Here is a 14775-nt window from a genome sequence, read left to right on the forward strand (position 1 = left end):
GCCAAAAGGTATATGAAAAGATGTTCAACATTCCAGTCATTAGGGAAATACAAATCAAAATCACAATAAGCTATTACCTTATACCTTTTAGAATGGCAACCATGGAGAAGGTAAGACTTGGTGAAGATATGGAAAAAAGAACACTTGTAAACTGTTGGTGTGGATGTGAATTGGTGTAGCCACTATGGAGAACAGAATGGAGATACCTCAGAAAATAAAAAATAGAATCACTATATTATCTAGCAATGCCAGTTTTGGGTATATAGCTAAAGGAAATTTTTAAACAAAGGATATTTGAGAGGTATATGTACTTCCACATTTATTGCAGCAGTTTTTGCAAAAGCCAAGATGCAGAAACAACTTAAGTGTCTGTCAATAGATGAATGGATAAAGATGTGGTATATGTATCCATGGAATATTATTCAAACACAAGAAAGAAGGATTTGTGACAACATGGATGGATCTTCAGGACATTATGCTAAGTGAAGTAAGTCAGATAGAGAAAGATGAAAACTCTGTGATATTACTTATATGTGGAATTTAAAAAATCCAAATTCATTGGGGCACCTGGGTGGCTCAGTCAGTTGAGCGTCCAACATGAAGTCAGATCATGATCTCATGGTTTGCGGGTTTGAGCCCTGTGTCAGGCTCTGTGCTGACAGCTCAGAGCCTGGAGCCTGCTTCAGATTCTGTCTCCCTCTCTGTCTGCCCCTCCCCTGCTCACACTCTGTCTCTCTCTCTGTCTCAAAAATAAACATTTAAAAAATTAAAAAAAAATTCAAACTCATAAAAATAGTAGAATGGTGGTTACCAGATCCTGAAGGTGGGGACATTGGGATGTGTTGTTTAAGGATACAAACTTTCAACTAGTAGATAAATAAGCCCTAGAGATCTAATGAACAATATAGTGATCATAGACAACGATACTATATTATAAGCTTCAAATCTGTTGAGAGACTAGATCTTAATTATTCTTGTCACAAAAAAGAAATGATATTCATATGACGTGATGGAAGTATTACCTAATGCTATGGTGGTAATCATATTGCTATACATAGATGTATCAAATTAATATGTTGTATTACGTAACTTATGCAATGTTATATGTCAATTATATATCAATAAAACAAATTAAAAAAAGAAGAATGGAAGTTAGGTAAAACTTAAATGTGAATTAATATTTACTCAAGTTTAACCACATAGTAAACTTCTGTACTGCTGTATTAAAAACAAGCTTCTAAGTACATACATTAGTAAGGGAGTATTGGATTTCAACATTTACTGTCTACCAAGAACCTCTGGCAGAACAATTTTTCATTTCACAATTCCATGATGAAATAATCTGATGCTTTGCAACCTTTGGCATGACTCTAAATCCCAGGGGATGAAGATGTTGAATAAAATTAATTTTCAGAAAATGAAAAAAAAAAAGCTAGATATATATTACCTTGACAAAGAAATAAATGATCTAGTCACTAAGGCTAAGAACATGTATCTAAACAAATGTACATTGACTAGACATTTAGTATTATGTAGGTTGATCTGAAATGAATGTTCTTAGAAACACTTAAGTATTGATAGGAATGGATGTATGTGAGAGAACAAGTCATTCCTTAGATAAATAGAAATGAAGGCCTTATTAGTTTAGATAATTTTGATAGTAAGTCATAGAAATAAAATTATTCTTAAGTGAAATATTTTAAAGCTCTTTTTACTATAGATGAAAATGCTGAATAAATGATTACCAAATGTAACAAATTGCAGGGATCTAGCTCTTTATATTTTAGATAAACCCTCTTTATTTTTTTAAAGTTTATTTATTTATTTGGGGGGGTTGGGGAGGGGCAGAGAGAGAGTATCCCAAGTAGACTCTGCCCCATTAGTGCAGAGCCTGCTGTGGGGCTTGAACCCACAAACCATGAGATCATGACCTAAGCAGAAGTCAAGAGTTGGATGCTTAACCGACCAACCCACCAGGTGCCCATAGATAAACTCTCTTTTAAACAAAGTACATATGGTCCACAAATAAATTTTCCATAATATTTATAATGATAGCCATCATTTATTGAGTGCCTACTCTGTGCCAGTAACGATTTTTAGTCATTTGTTTAATCTTCCTAATATCCCTAGTAAAAATTACTATCCACATTTCAAAAATTAGAAATTAAGGATCATATAGAAGCCCTGTAGCTAATTAGGGATGAGCTGATAATTAATTCAGATTTATCTGATTCCAAAGTCTATGGTTTTCCTCTTTACACTACAGCCTTAGGGGAATTTTTGGCTTACTCACTCTGTGTCAACGCTGCCTCTACCTTTGACCAGTCTTCACTTTCACACTTGGATTGGCCATGATCAAGTAGGAAGGATCCTTGTACTTTAAAAGGCACTAAGTGAGACTCTGTTCTCTCTGGTTTTCCATTTTATAGTCATACAGTGATTGTATCCAGGGAAAATTCCTTCTTTTCTCAACTTTCTTTATCAATACAGCTATCCAGAAAGTGGTTGAGGTCCCAAATTTATATTCAGGTTTGTTTCTGTGAGTGGAGGGAATAGAAGATGAAGATCATGGTAAGGAAAAGTAGACTGTTCATGCCTTTTCGTCAGTCTTATTCTTGACCTTTTGAGCAGAGCACAGTGATCCCATGCTTGCTCTGATATGAATAAAGTATGCTTTGATTTTCATTCTCCCTTGGTCCTTGTGTTGATTCCCCTCTCCCTCTGCCTCCCAACCACAGGAGGAAGGATGCTGCGCAGTGCAGAATTTGTCCATTCCTGGGTATATGGTATAACAGCATTAAAGCATCTTAAAAACTTTGATTCAAGTAAACTATATTGTCTTTCCCTTTTTTCATTATGATTGAAATGCTTTCACTTTTAGAAAGCACAGTATTTGTTTATTGTAAAGACATTGCTATAATAAAAAAAATCAATCTGTAGTTATGGTAATGTCTTCTGAGTTTTTCCTATGTAAATGAATCATGGGAGGAGAAAGTCTTGATTTAAAGGTGGAAACACCTTGATTGACAGATGAAAGCTTATCTATTATTTGTGTTACAGCTAATCTCTTCCTGTAAACAAAGAACTCCATTGTGGAGGCTTGGAAGTGTTGAGTTTGGGGAAGCCAGCTGGTCAAATTTCAAGAGGTCAAAAAGTCATACAAAGTAGAATTACAACATTGCTGATTTCACTCTGGTCCATCTTACGAGTTTCAAAGACTCAATCTTGTCAATACCCTAAAATGAGTGAGATGTGTTGGATGACTCACACTGACTAAACTCACAAGAGACTGAAATATATAAATCAGAAAGCCAGTGTGTTATTTAACAATAAGAAATATAACAGTCAACATAACCCAACACTCCTAACCTCTAGCCAGAATGTTTTTTTCTGCAATATAACCAGAGATACACTTGGTGCACATGAAATCAGAATAAGTGACATATTTGATCTGAGGATTTAGAGGCATTTCTACAATAGAAATAAATTCTACTCAACACAACTTAAGTAGGCCAGTGCTAGCATTTGTCTTTCTGGTTATATTACTGATATACTTTTCATGATTTAACATTTTTTTCCTTTTTTTTCCTCATGTGTGCACACATGAGCACACATGAGCAGGGGAGGGACAGAGAGAGAGAGAGGGAGAATCCCAAGTAGGTTCCACACTGTTAACGCAGAGCCTGATGCGGGGCTCAAACCCACGAACCATGAGATCATGACCTGAGCCAAAATCAAGAGTAGGATGCTTAACCGACTGAGCCACCCAGGTGCCCCTTTATATTTTTAAAAATACATTTATTCGAGTTATAATCAAGTCTTTTTCTAGCTTCTTTAAATGACATTGCAATTAACAGTGAATATAAGAACAAAAGTTACATTTGACCACTACAGGGGAAGATTCATATTGAGTTAGTTTTTTTGTTTGTTTGTTTATTATTAACTTGTTTTTTTTATTAACTTGTTTTATTTTTTATTTTTTTAAATTTACATCCAAATTAGTTAGCATATAGTGCAACAATGATTTCAGGAGAAGATTCCTTAGTGCCCCTTACCCATTTAGCCCATCCCCTCTCCCACAACCACTCCCGTATTGATTTAGTTCTTAATAACTATATTTATACAGTGAAAACATAGTTGGGAAATTAGATTCTCCAATTGCCAGAAATATGTTTCTAGTCAGTCAAGTCTGCAGGCTATCAGTGAATATATAAATATATTAGAATTGACAAAACTGCCAAAAACTTCTGAAAAGAGGGGAAAATGTTCATGTTATGTCAGAAAACAAATATGTGTTGTGTAGAAAACAAAGCAGACATTATATATCTACTATATTTGAAAAAGGTACATTGCTTAAAATTTAAAGATAAAATTCCAAAATTATTCAATGACATAGATATATTGGTATAAGATGAATCAGTCTTGAACCACAACCAAAGGAATTTACTGAAACGTCTAGAGGAACTTATTATGATAGTCTTGCTGAATCGGATGGTCCTGTAAAGAACTGCCTAGTCTATGAGAAGTTGCTATTGTAACACTGTCAAATAATATCTAGTGTTTTATACTCTTTTTTCTCCTTTGGAACAACCAGAGGAAACTAGGATATATTTTAGAATCAGGTAAAATTGCTAGAATTATCTGCCTTCCTGCTGGTAACCTTAAAAGTGATTTGAGATAAGTATACATTAGGGAAGAGGCATAGTTTCTTCTTAGGTGAATATAAGCACTGAAAAAAAGGGTAGGCATATTCATTCATTTTAAAATTCAGACTCATAGAAGGACATTTGCTTATACTGAAAACTGTTTTTTCTTTAAAAAAATGTTTTTAAATGTTTATTTATTTTAGAGAGAGAGACAGAGACAGAGCATGAGCTGGGGAGGGGCAGAGAGGAAGACACAGAGTCTGAAGCAAGCTCCAGGCTCTGAGCTTGTCAGCACCGAGCCCGATGCCGGGCTGGAACTCACAAACCGCAAGATCATGACCTGAGCCAAAGTCGGACATTTAACCGACTGAGCCACCCAGGTGCCCCCCCCTTTTGTTCTTTAAACGATTATTTATTTTTGAAAGAGAGAAAGAGCATGCGTGAGCTCCAGCGGAGGGCAGAGAGAGAGGGAGACAGAGGATCCAAAGTGGGCTCTGCACTGAGAGGGGAGAGCCTGATGGATGCAGGGCTCAAACTCATGAACTGTGAGATCATGACCTGAGCCAAAATCGGATACTAACCTACTGAGCCACCCAGGCACCCTGATATACTATGTTTTATAGGTTACTGATACAATACACTGATGTAAATACAATATCTTTTCCCCTTCTGGAAAAGTCAATGAAGTCATCTGAATTTATTTCATTAATTCCACAGGTTTAGTGTTACAGATTAAGTTATTTTATATTTTATGCATAAAAATGTAAACTATGTAAAATATGTAAACATATTTTATAAATACATATATAATAATATTTAGGTTCATTTCAGGAGTTATATAATTTGTAATGTGAATCCTCAACACCTGGTTTCTACTTGTCTTATAAGTCTAAAAATAATTTAAATTAAGCATTTGACTCACAACCTTTGCTGCTCCAAGATCTGCCATTTCCTGGGGTGACAGTGTCCATGTGGATAACCCATCTGATTCTCTGCTCAGGTCCTTGAATTTTACATCTTTGGTGACTTTTACTTCCACAGCACTTCAGACAAGTGTTCCCTCAGCCATATCCTGGACCTTTTTATCACTCATTACTTCTTCCCCTTTCACATGTTAAAGTAAAAACAACAACAACAATAAACAGTTCTCAATCTTAAATCCTCTCAGCTCTATGGTTCTCAACTTTGGCTGCACATTAGTGTTACCTGGAGAAACTTTTGAAATCCTGATGCCCAGCCTAGGCCACATTTTGGATTAATTAAATTAGAATTTCTGTAATCTCTAGAGTTGTGATCAAAAGATGAGGTTTTCAAGCTCACCAGGTGGCACCAATATGCCACCACAGTTGAGAACCACAGTTTTAACTTTTCCATTCAGTTATTCTACTACACCTGTTTTTGAAACATTGACTCCTCAGCTGTCCCCAATCCACATTACCTGCCTTCCTTGCCCCACCGATGTTTTGTTTCATTCCCTAGCACAGCATCAATCCTGCATCAACCCAATGGTCCACTCCAGGCCACCCTGATGGTGAAAATCACATCATAGGTCAGGATGTTACCAGCACTGTCTTTCTTGTCAGTTGCACTGCGGTTCTCAGGGATGCCAGACAAGTCTGCCTTATTTTGCCAGCCATTTCATGTTTCCATTCTCCACAATACTTGTTCAAAATACGCTTCACTTTTCTCAGACTCAAAGTTATCTGAGAATTTAAGAATTCAAACTTCCTTTCTACTGAAATATCAAAAGTTCTCATTTTTTCTTCCTTCAGCTAAACTTTATTGTTTTGTAGCTCACAAACGTGATATTCATTCAATTGGCAGAAATATGAACATCTCTCAATCCTCCTTTTTTTCTCCCTTTATATATCAAATATATCAAAAATTCTGTGACTTATATATTTTACAATTGGTCCCTTTCTTAGTATTGCTATAGCTCTGACCTTAGGTCAAGCACCCCTTATTCTCTTCTTGATTGTTGAAACAGTCTCCACTAGGTCTCCCTCCACTCTGGCCTTTTTCCAAGCAGTTCTTCAGAGTGATTATGTCTCAATGCCTAGCAGATTGTGTCTCTCCTTTGCTTGCTTATCAGGGTTGCCCTCAGGATAAAGTTCTAATTTCTGAATTTGAAGATCCTCCACAATCTGCCCTCCAGCTTTCTCTGTTGCTTCATAGCAAACATCTCACAAAATTCTGTTGTTTACATATCTTAAATATTTGCCTACTTCTCAGTGCTGTTCCCTCTGTCTGAAACATTGTTTCCTCCCTTCTTTTATTTGCTAAGTCTGGCATCATTTTCTCTGGGAAGCTATTCTCTAATTTTGTCTGGGACTTTTGGCTCCTCTTCTTTGTTTCATTCTTCTTTGCTCTTCTGCCTCCATCACGGCAATTATTCCATGCTTTGAAAGTGGTCTTGTAAGTATTCCCCACTAAACTATAACAGCAGAGTCCATGATTATCACGTTCACCATTATCATAGGTTTTACTATGACATAACATAGTATAATATGTAATGGGTTTCAATCATAAAATATTTCAATAAATCACTGGTGGATAACTTTAAGCGAATGTTCAAATGCTTTTAATGATGTATAATAAAATTCAACTAGGACTCCACAGAATTTCATAATGCAATAAAATACCCAATAGAGGACTATAAATAATAATAATGGAAATCCTGGGACTTGAGTGAAAATTAGTTTAGTGATCTCATATTCATATGTTTAGTTTTGAGAACTTTTTCCATATTTGATGCACTGAGCATGATTCACAACACACCAGAATATCACTAAACAGATGGAGAAGACAATAACCTTTATTTGAGGTCTGAAAAATCACCTAAAAAATCTTTGGGGCCAAAAATATGTCATTATTTGCTAAAGGTAAGCAACACAGACTTTGGAGCTAGACAACCTGCTGTGCAACTTGGATCCATTATTAACCACGTAACTTTGGGTGAGTTACTTCTTTAAAAATTTTTTTAGTAAGCTTATTTATTTTGAAAGAGACTGAAACAGTGTGAGCAGGGGAGGGGAAGAGAGACAGGGAGAGAGAGAATCCCGAGCAGGCTTCATGCTGCCAGCACAGAGCCTGACACAGGGCTTGAACTTGTGAAACCACGGATCACGACCTGAGCCGAAAACAGGAGTCGGATGCTTAACCAACAGAACCACCCAGGCACCCTAGGTGAGTTACTTCGTAAGTCTTGGTTTTTTCATCTATAAATTGAAGATAATTAAACCAGAATCACAGGGATATCATATAAAATGCCAACACAGTACCTGCTAAAGTAGGTGCTCAATACTTTTACTTCTTTTATAATGGTGCCTAAAATGCTATATTATTTTGGGTTAAAGGATCATGTCACCAGGAATCCCGTGTTAAATGCAAATATATGATGTGAAAGGCAAACATTTACATTTTAGTTTCTATTTGTGTATTCATCTGTAAGGTAATAGAATAGTAAAAATCAGTCATGAAAGGAATGAATAGGGTGCCATATGAACTTCTGACATGTGTGAGGGATGGTGTGATAAGTGTGGAATACAGGACATTTGACTAAGGGGCAGTGTAAGCATACAGGTTCATCCTAGGCCCCTAGAGGACATTGGATTCATGGAAAAGAGGGAGATAAAAGCTCAGTGGTGAGGCAAGGGCAGTGCTGTTGAACAGAGAAGAGTGAATCTAAGGTGAGCTTCAATTTCTTTTTATTTTAATTAGGGCAGTTTTAACAGGCTTGTCTGCCTCTGCGGACCTAAAAGGAAACAGTTATGTTGAGGCTCCAGGTCTCTGCATACTGGAGCATTTTCTGTGAGTCCAGGCCGTTGGATGTTTTTAAGACAACAATCGTTTATTCCTGCCACCTCCCTTTGGCCATATCAAAGTACAAATATCTGTGGAAGCTATTCCATTAAAACGTGGGCTGTGGCTACAAGTCATTTCTAGTTAAATCCATCTAGAGAATCTTGCTGCCTTTTATCTTCTAGTCTAATTTAGTTTTATTTACCAAGAAATTTAGACATTTAAAAATACGCATCTTGAAATAAGAGAAAGCACCCGAAAAATAAATTTTTGATATTGTCACTTAGTCATGATGAATTTTGCTTTCAATTAATTATTTTTAGATATGCAATGTATTTGATATTAAATAAATTCTAAAGAACATGTATAATCTAGCTAAGTTTGGGGAATTTTATTAAAAGCCCCATTGAAACTTTTATGCAGCATTTACATTTCATTTACTGGTCACAAGAGGGAGTAAGAACACTGCTAAAAATTACATATTTTCAAACTTTTTCAGGATAAGTTGTATGAAGAGAATCCCCTCGTGTTCTAATGATAAAATGATTTCTTTTTTCCCTAATCAGTCTAAGAATTTTTCAGTCACCTCTTAATTTTGACCTGATATGACATTGTATTCAAATAATAAAATCTGAACTCATAAAAATATTAGAATCTTTATGTTTAATAAAGGATCATTTTCAAACAGTTGAAAAGGCCTGAATGTAATTTTTTAAACACTATTTGACTAATATGCCTGAGTCAGCCATCATGTTTTCAACATTTAAATGATTGCAAACAAAGTGGTGTTTCAGTGATAATGATGCAACACAATGATGAAATATGTTGCAAAAGTAGAAGACCTTTTAGAGCAAAATCTGAAATTCCTTTCCTAGAATGTCTGTAACCTATGACAATTTGCTGTTTTCTTTTTTTCTGGTTTTGTCAGTTTCTTTAAAAAGCTATGGGCTAAAGTGCACTCAATCATTTAAGGTACCTTGATAATTACACAGATTATTCGGTAGTTTTTAGAGTAAAAGTTTAAGATGTCTTCTACTGAAAGTGCAACATTGCTGACCTTTGAAAAAGTTCTTAAGAAGTAAAAATTTCCACAACTTCCTCTTTAGAGTTTAGGTCTCCAAAAGATCACATGGCTTCTTGTCTTATATTCGTTGATAGAATGAATATAATTTCCCCTGAAGATTGCTTCTTACCACTTCATATAAAAGTACCTAAGTATCTGCTGGTTATTTAAGGAAAGAACTCCCCAAACTTAGTATTGAATCAGGGTCATGTGTGTAATTTGCCTCATAAATATAGGACAGACATTATGATAAACTGATACCACAACATATTTTCTTAGGCTTAATATAAGCTATAATGTATTTTAATTTGAATTGAATTTAAAAATTGAATTTAAAAATCCAAATTTTTCCTCAATTTGAAATTTTCACAAGAATGACATACAGGGAGCAAGACATTTACTACTATGAAGTAAATTATGTAGCTTAATACATTAATCCTTTTTTATTTTTGGTTAAATATATAGATGCTAACTGACCTAGAAATTTTGTTCTTTGAAATACCCATGGAAATTATTCAATAAAAATGTGGGGCTTGGCTACAAGTCATTTCTAGTTAAATCCATCTGAAGAATTTTGCTGCCTACTTTTCATCTTTAAACTTTATGAACTGCAAAAGAAGCACTTGTTATTGTTTTTAATGCCTTAGCTATTACAAGTGCGAGCTGACTCCACGCAAACTTCTGGGAATCCTAAAGAAACCCAGTGCTTCCCCGCTCCACCCACTACTCCTAAAGTTTCCCACAGTTGTTTTTTTGTCACATGGCTTAAAATGATGAGAGTATGAATACTAAGGGTCATTTGTAAGTAAAATTCAAAAGAAATGACTTTAAAACCATAACCACAAAGCATTTAGATTATGCTTATTTTACAAGCTATACTTTTATTTTAATAGCACAAATCTAAACTCATTTTATTATTTAGTGAATTGCATATTAGAATTATCTTATGGAAAAAGTTTCATTACATGTGCTATTTTACAAATGTAGAACAGAATACCTATGCAGAGTAGTTCTAGCACTTCCTGTTTGTTGTGTATTATCTATAACTTTTTGTTATTGAACATGTATTGGTAATAGAAAATTAAAGAACACATAAGAATTTACCTAATGTAAGGCAAGAGATTTTTAAAAAGAAAAGTATACGTGTAAATTCAATTTAAGTTTAAATTCAACAATGTATTCCATTCTTTAATTATTGAAAAGATATTTGTTGAACATCTGCCATTTGCTTAATCATTTTAATCCACTTTGTTTTAAAATGGACTTATGGAGATTTCTATAAATGTAAGTAATGGAGGAAGGGAAAGTGGTTTGAAATTAGTAGAGGAGATGAAGAAAGTAGAAATAATGAAGTAAAAAATAAGATAGAAAGAGGAATTGAGTATTTAATACAAAATAAATGTCCTGACATTCTATGCATTTTTTATTGGAGAGTATTGTTTTTTTTTTTTTTTATTTTCTAACAGCTAATGGGAAAGAAGGAAACACATAAATTTCATTCCTTGTAAGATAAAAATAATCCAATTTCTTTAGAAAAGCACAACTATTTATAATATTGAGAGCAAACTGTATTCCTTCTTTGGGTTCTCATAGATACAATACTGTGTAATTTAACAAACTTACTAAATGCTAGCCTTGATATTTTTCAGTGAGTTACACTCTCTTGCAGTCATATATTAAGCACTGGGGATTCAAAAATGATTTTGACAAAAATAGAACTACCCTACAATGCAGTAATTGCATTCCTTGGTATTTACTCAATAAAAACAAAAAGGGATACATGAACCCCTATGTTTATTTTAGCATCATTTATAATACCTACATTATGGAAGCAGCTCAAGTGTCCATCAATAGGTGAATGAATAAGAAGATGTGGTACATATATATTGTATTGAATATTACTCAGCCACAAAGAAGAATGAATTCTTGCCATTTGCAACAACGTGGATGGAGTTAGAGAGTATAATGCTAAGCGAAGTAAGTCAGTGAAAGACAAATACCATATGATTTCACTCATATGTTGAATTTAAGAAACAAAACAAAAGAAAACATGAACAAAAGAAAAAAAAAGAGAAAGAGACAAACCAAGAAACAGACCCTTAACTATACAGAACAAGCTGATGGTTACCAGAGGGGAAGTGGGTGGGGGGATGGGTGAAATAGGTGAAGAGGATTAAACAGTACATTTATCATGATGAGCACTGAGTAATGTAGAGAACTGTTGAGTCACTATATTGTACACCCGAAACTAATATAACACTGTATGTTAACTATATTGGAATTAAAATTAAAAATTTAATAAAAAATTATTTTGACCCAGTTCATGCTCTCAAAGGAGTTGTAATTTAGCTAAGGAGACAGACACATAAATACATAATTAATATACAACACAGTAAGTTTATGATACAGGTGAGGTCAAGGTATTGTGGGCATACAATATTAAAATGCACTTACGCTCTTCAGTTTTCTATTGCATAAATATACGTCTATTAAATATATATAAAATTCCCTTACTAATATTATGTTTGATGATTACTTATGAAAGAAATTCATATTAAGTTTAGATTTACTAGAAAAATAATGCATTCTTTTACATATGGAAATACCCTATGAGGTCTGTGATTTCTATGCCTATCACTATTGTGTGTTTGTAAGTTTGTATGTATACAGACATTTCAAACATTATCAGCTTGCTACAAAATTAAGAAGCTTCATTATTATTCTAAACTTGAATCAATTTATTAATACTCTATGTATATCTTAGAATACATAGAATACATGTATCTAGGTTAATCAGTAGTTAGCAACTAGAATAATCTTGGCAGAGTGGCCAAATAAAGATCACATTCATATACTTTTTTTATTTTTAAATTTTTTTAATGTTTATTTATTTTTGAGAGGTAGAGCGAGCAGGGGAGAGGGAGAGAGAGAAGGAGACACAGAATCCCAAGCAGGCTCCAGGCTCCAAGCTGTCAGCACAGAGCCCAACGTGGGGCTTGAACCCACGAACCACGAAATCATGACCTGAGCCGAAGTTGGACACTTAACCGACTGAACCACCCAGGCCCCCCCACGTTCACATATTTAATACATGAAATACATATGAAAGATCTAATAGCAATAATAATTTAATGTATTGCCTTTATTTTATAGCATTTTAAAAATAATTTTCTCTTTTTAATTGATGTAAGTACCTTGTAGATAGATTGTTCAGAGAATACTGACCAAAATGGAGATGGTGAACTTTTGATTCACATCTATTGTGATAAATCAAAGCCTTGAGAACTGTTTTTGAAGATGTTAAATCAGAGTTTATGTATTTGATTATATTTTGTGGAATGCTGCAACTTTATAAAAAAAATTTTTTTATGTTTATTTATTTTTGAGAGACAGGGAGAGACAGGGCATGAGCAGGGAAGGGGCAGAGAGAGGGAGACACAGAATCTGAAGCAGGCTCCAGGCTCTGAGCTGTCAGCACAGAGCCTGAAACAGGTCTTGAACTCACGAACCACGAGATCATGACCTGTGCCGAAGTCAGACGCTCAGCCGGCTGAGCTACCCAGGCGCCCCTAAATGCTGCAACTTTATAAAGAAACAGATTTTTTTTTTTTGCATTTTAGCTACTTTCCAACACTGAAGAAGTTATATTCATATATATGTATATATATGTATATTAGATTAGGCACATACTGGATTAGATTTACTCATTCATTTATTACCTAACATCTGCTAGGCATCTTTTGTGTGCTCGGTATGAGGCAAGTGCTAATAATAGGAACGCAATTTATATATAACATCTTGTACTCTGCAGTTCAATTCTAAAGGTTTCTCACACTATATTTTGGGAGCCCATATGAAGGGAGGAAGATTTAGGGAAAGTTTCTAGGAGCAGCCAGTGTTCCAGTGGCCTGTTAAAGGAGGATTGGGAAGTAACCAGACAAAGGAGAAGAAACCACAGGGTAGAACAGCCTGGATTGCATGGGGAATTAGATGCCCTTTTATGTTGCTATCAAAGGAGGACAAATTGCTAAATAGGGGCTAGTGGAAATGAGACCAACAGTTATTCATTTCTGTATCTATTTAGTCGGCACTATTAATTAACCGATGATTATTTGCTTAATATTAAGTGATGTTTATCATTTGTCAGAAATTTTTCTGGGTGCTGTGGATTCCATCATTCGTCATGGAGAGTCAGTCTGGAATAAGGTCATGAAGGCCTTAGTGGCATACTCAAGAGGTTGTAATTTATCCTGTCGACAATGGGAAGTTATCCACATTAGTTTAATCAGGGATTTGAGTGGGTCAGACTTGTGTTTTAGATGAATGATTGTGGTAGCTGTGTAAGGCAGATCTACTCAGAGAAAGAGAATTCACTGTGGGGCTGCTACTGCTGTAATACAATTGAGATATGGTAAAGACATTAACTAAGGCAGTGGGAATAACAAGAATAATAACCTATTTAAGAATTAGAATAAAAAAATGACAAGGTGATGACCACTTGGTTGTGAGGTATAATGGAGAGGGAGGAGTTGATGATTCCTTTGTGATACTAGTTTGTTTGATTAAGTGGGTTAATGATGGCACCACCAGCTAAGATAAGATAGAAGAACCCAGTTTAGAAAATAAATATTTCTTCCTGATAGTAAACCTATGAAATTCAAAAAGATATTCTTAAATCTTTATGAGACTTCTAATTTTCAAACAACTGAATAGTTTTAGCATATTTGCTTTTCTTGTCTAAGTACTTTAAGCTATGTGGAATAAAATGGCAAAAATGGGATGATAAGAAGTGGGAGTGATAAAATGAGAGCTCAGACCTCCTATCACCATCCATAAATGATCCATTTATTAGTTTGAACATTATTTAGCTGGGGTTTCAAAACAAGTATCTACTAGGGCATTGTAATTTGTTTATTGAATGTGAATTTTGCATTAAAATTATACAATAATATTTAGTTCATTTTAAATGGCAAAAAGTGGAGAGAAAAATATGCTTTGTAGCCTAAGTTGGGAGGTAGACTTTTAAGTGACATAGCTGGGATCAGAATGTAAGTGGCTCTTACTTCACAGACTTTTCCAATAGAAATTTCCTGCTTTGCTCTTTTATAAACTATGTGTTTTCACTTGCTTTATATATTTTTATTGAAACTATATAACCAACCTGGGATTTTTGTAAATGCTCAATAAATGTTGGCTATTATTTTTTTGATAAGTCACATGGAACTGTTTAAAAGTTCAATCTTGTTTTTAATGACTTTCGTCTAG

At 34.6% G+C, this 14775-nt stretch overlaps 1 long non-coding RNA gene across 1 annotated transcript in view; it reads right to left on the bottom strand.

The window, feature by feature from the left end:
• Positions 1-5581: 5581 nt before the first annotated feature.
• Positions 5582-14775, bottom strand: part of LOC122241394 — a 69918-nt gene continuing 60724 nt past the window's right edge. The window contains exon 3 of the long non-coding RNA XR_006221506.1: positions 5582-5750. This is a non-coding gene — a long non-coding RNA (uncharacterized LOC122241394). The remainder of the gene's footprint in view (positions 5751-14775) is intronic.

Source organism: Panthera tigris, chromosome C1 (assembly GCF_018350195.1).
Source record: "Panthera tigris isolate Pti1 chromosome C1, P.tigris_Pti1_mat1.1, whole genome shotgun sequence".
Classification (NCBI taxonomy): Eukaryota; Metazoa; Chordata; class Mammalia; order Carnivora; family Felidae; genus Panthera; species Panthera tigris.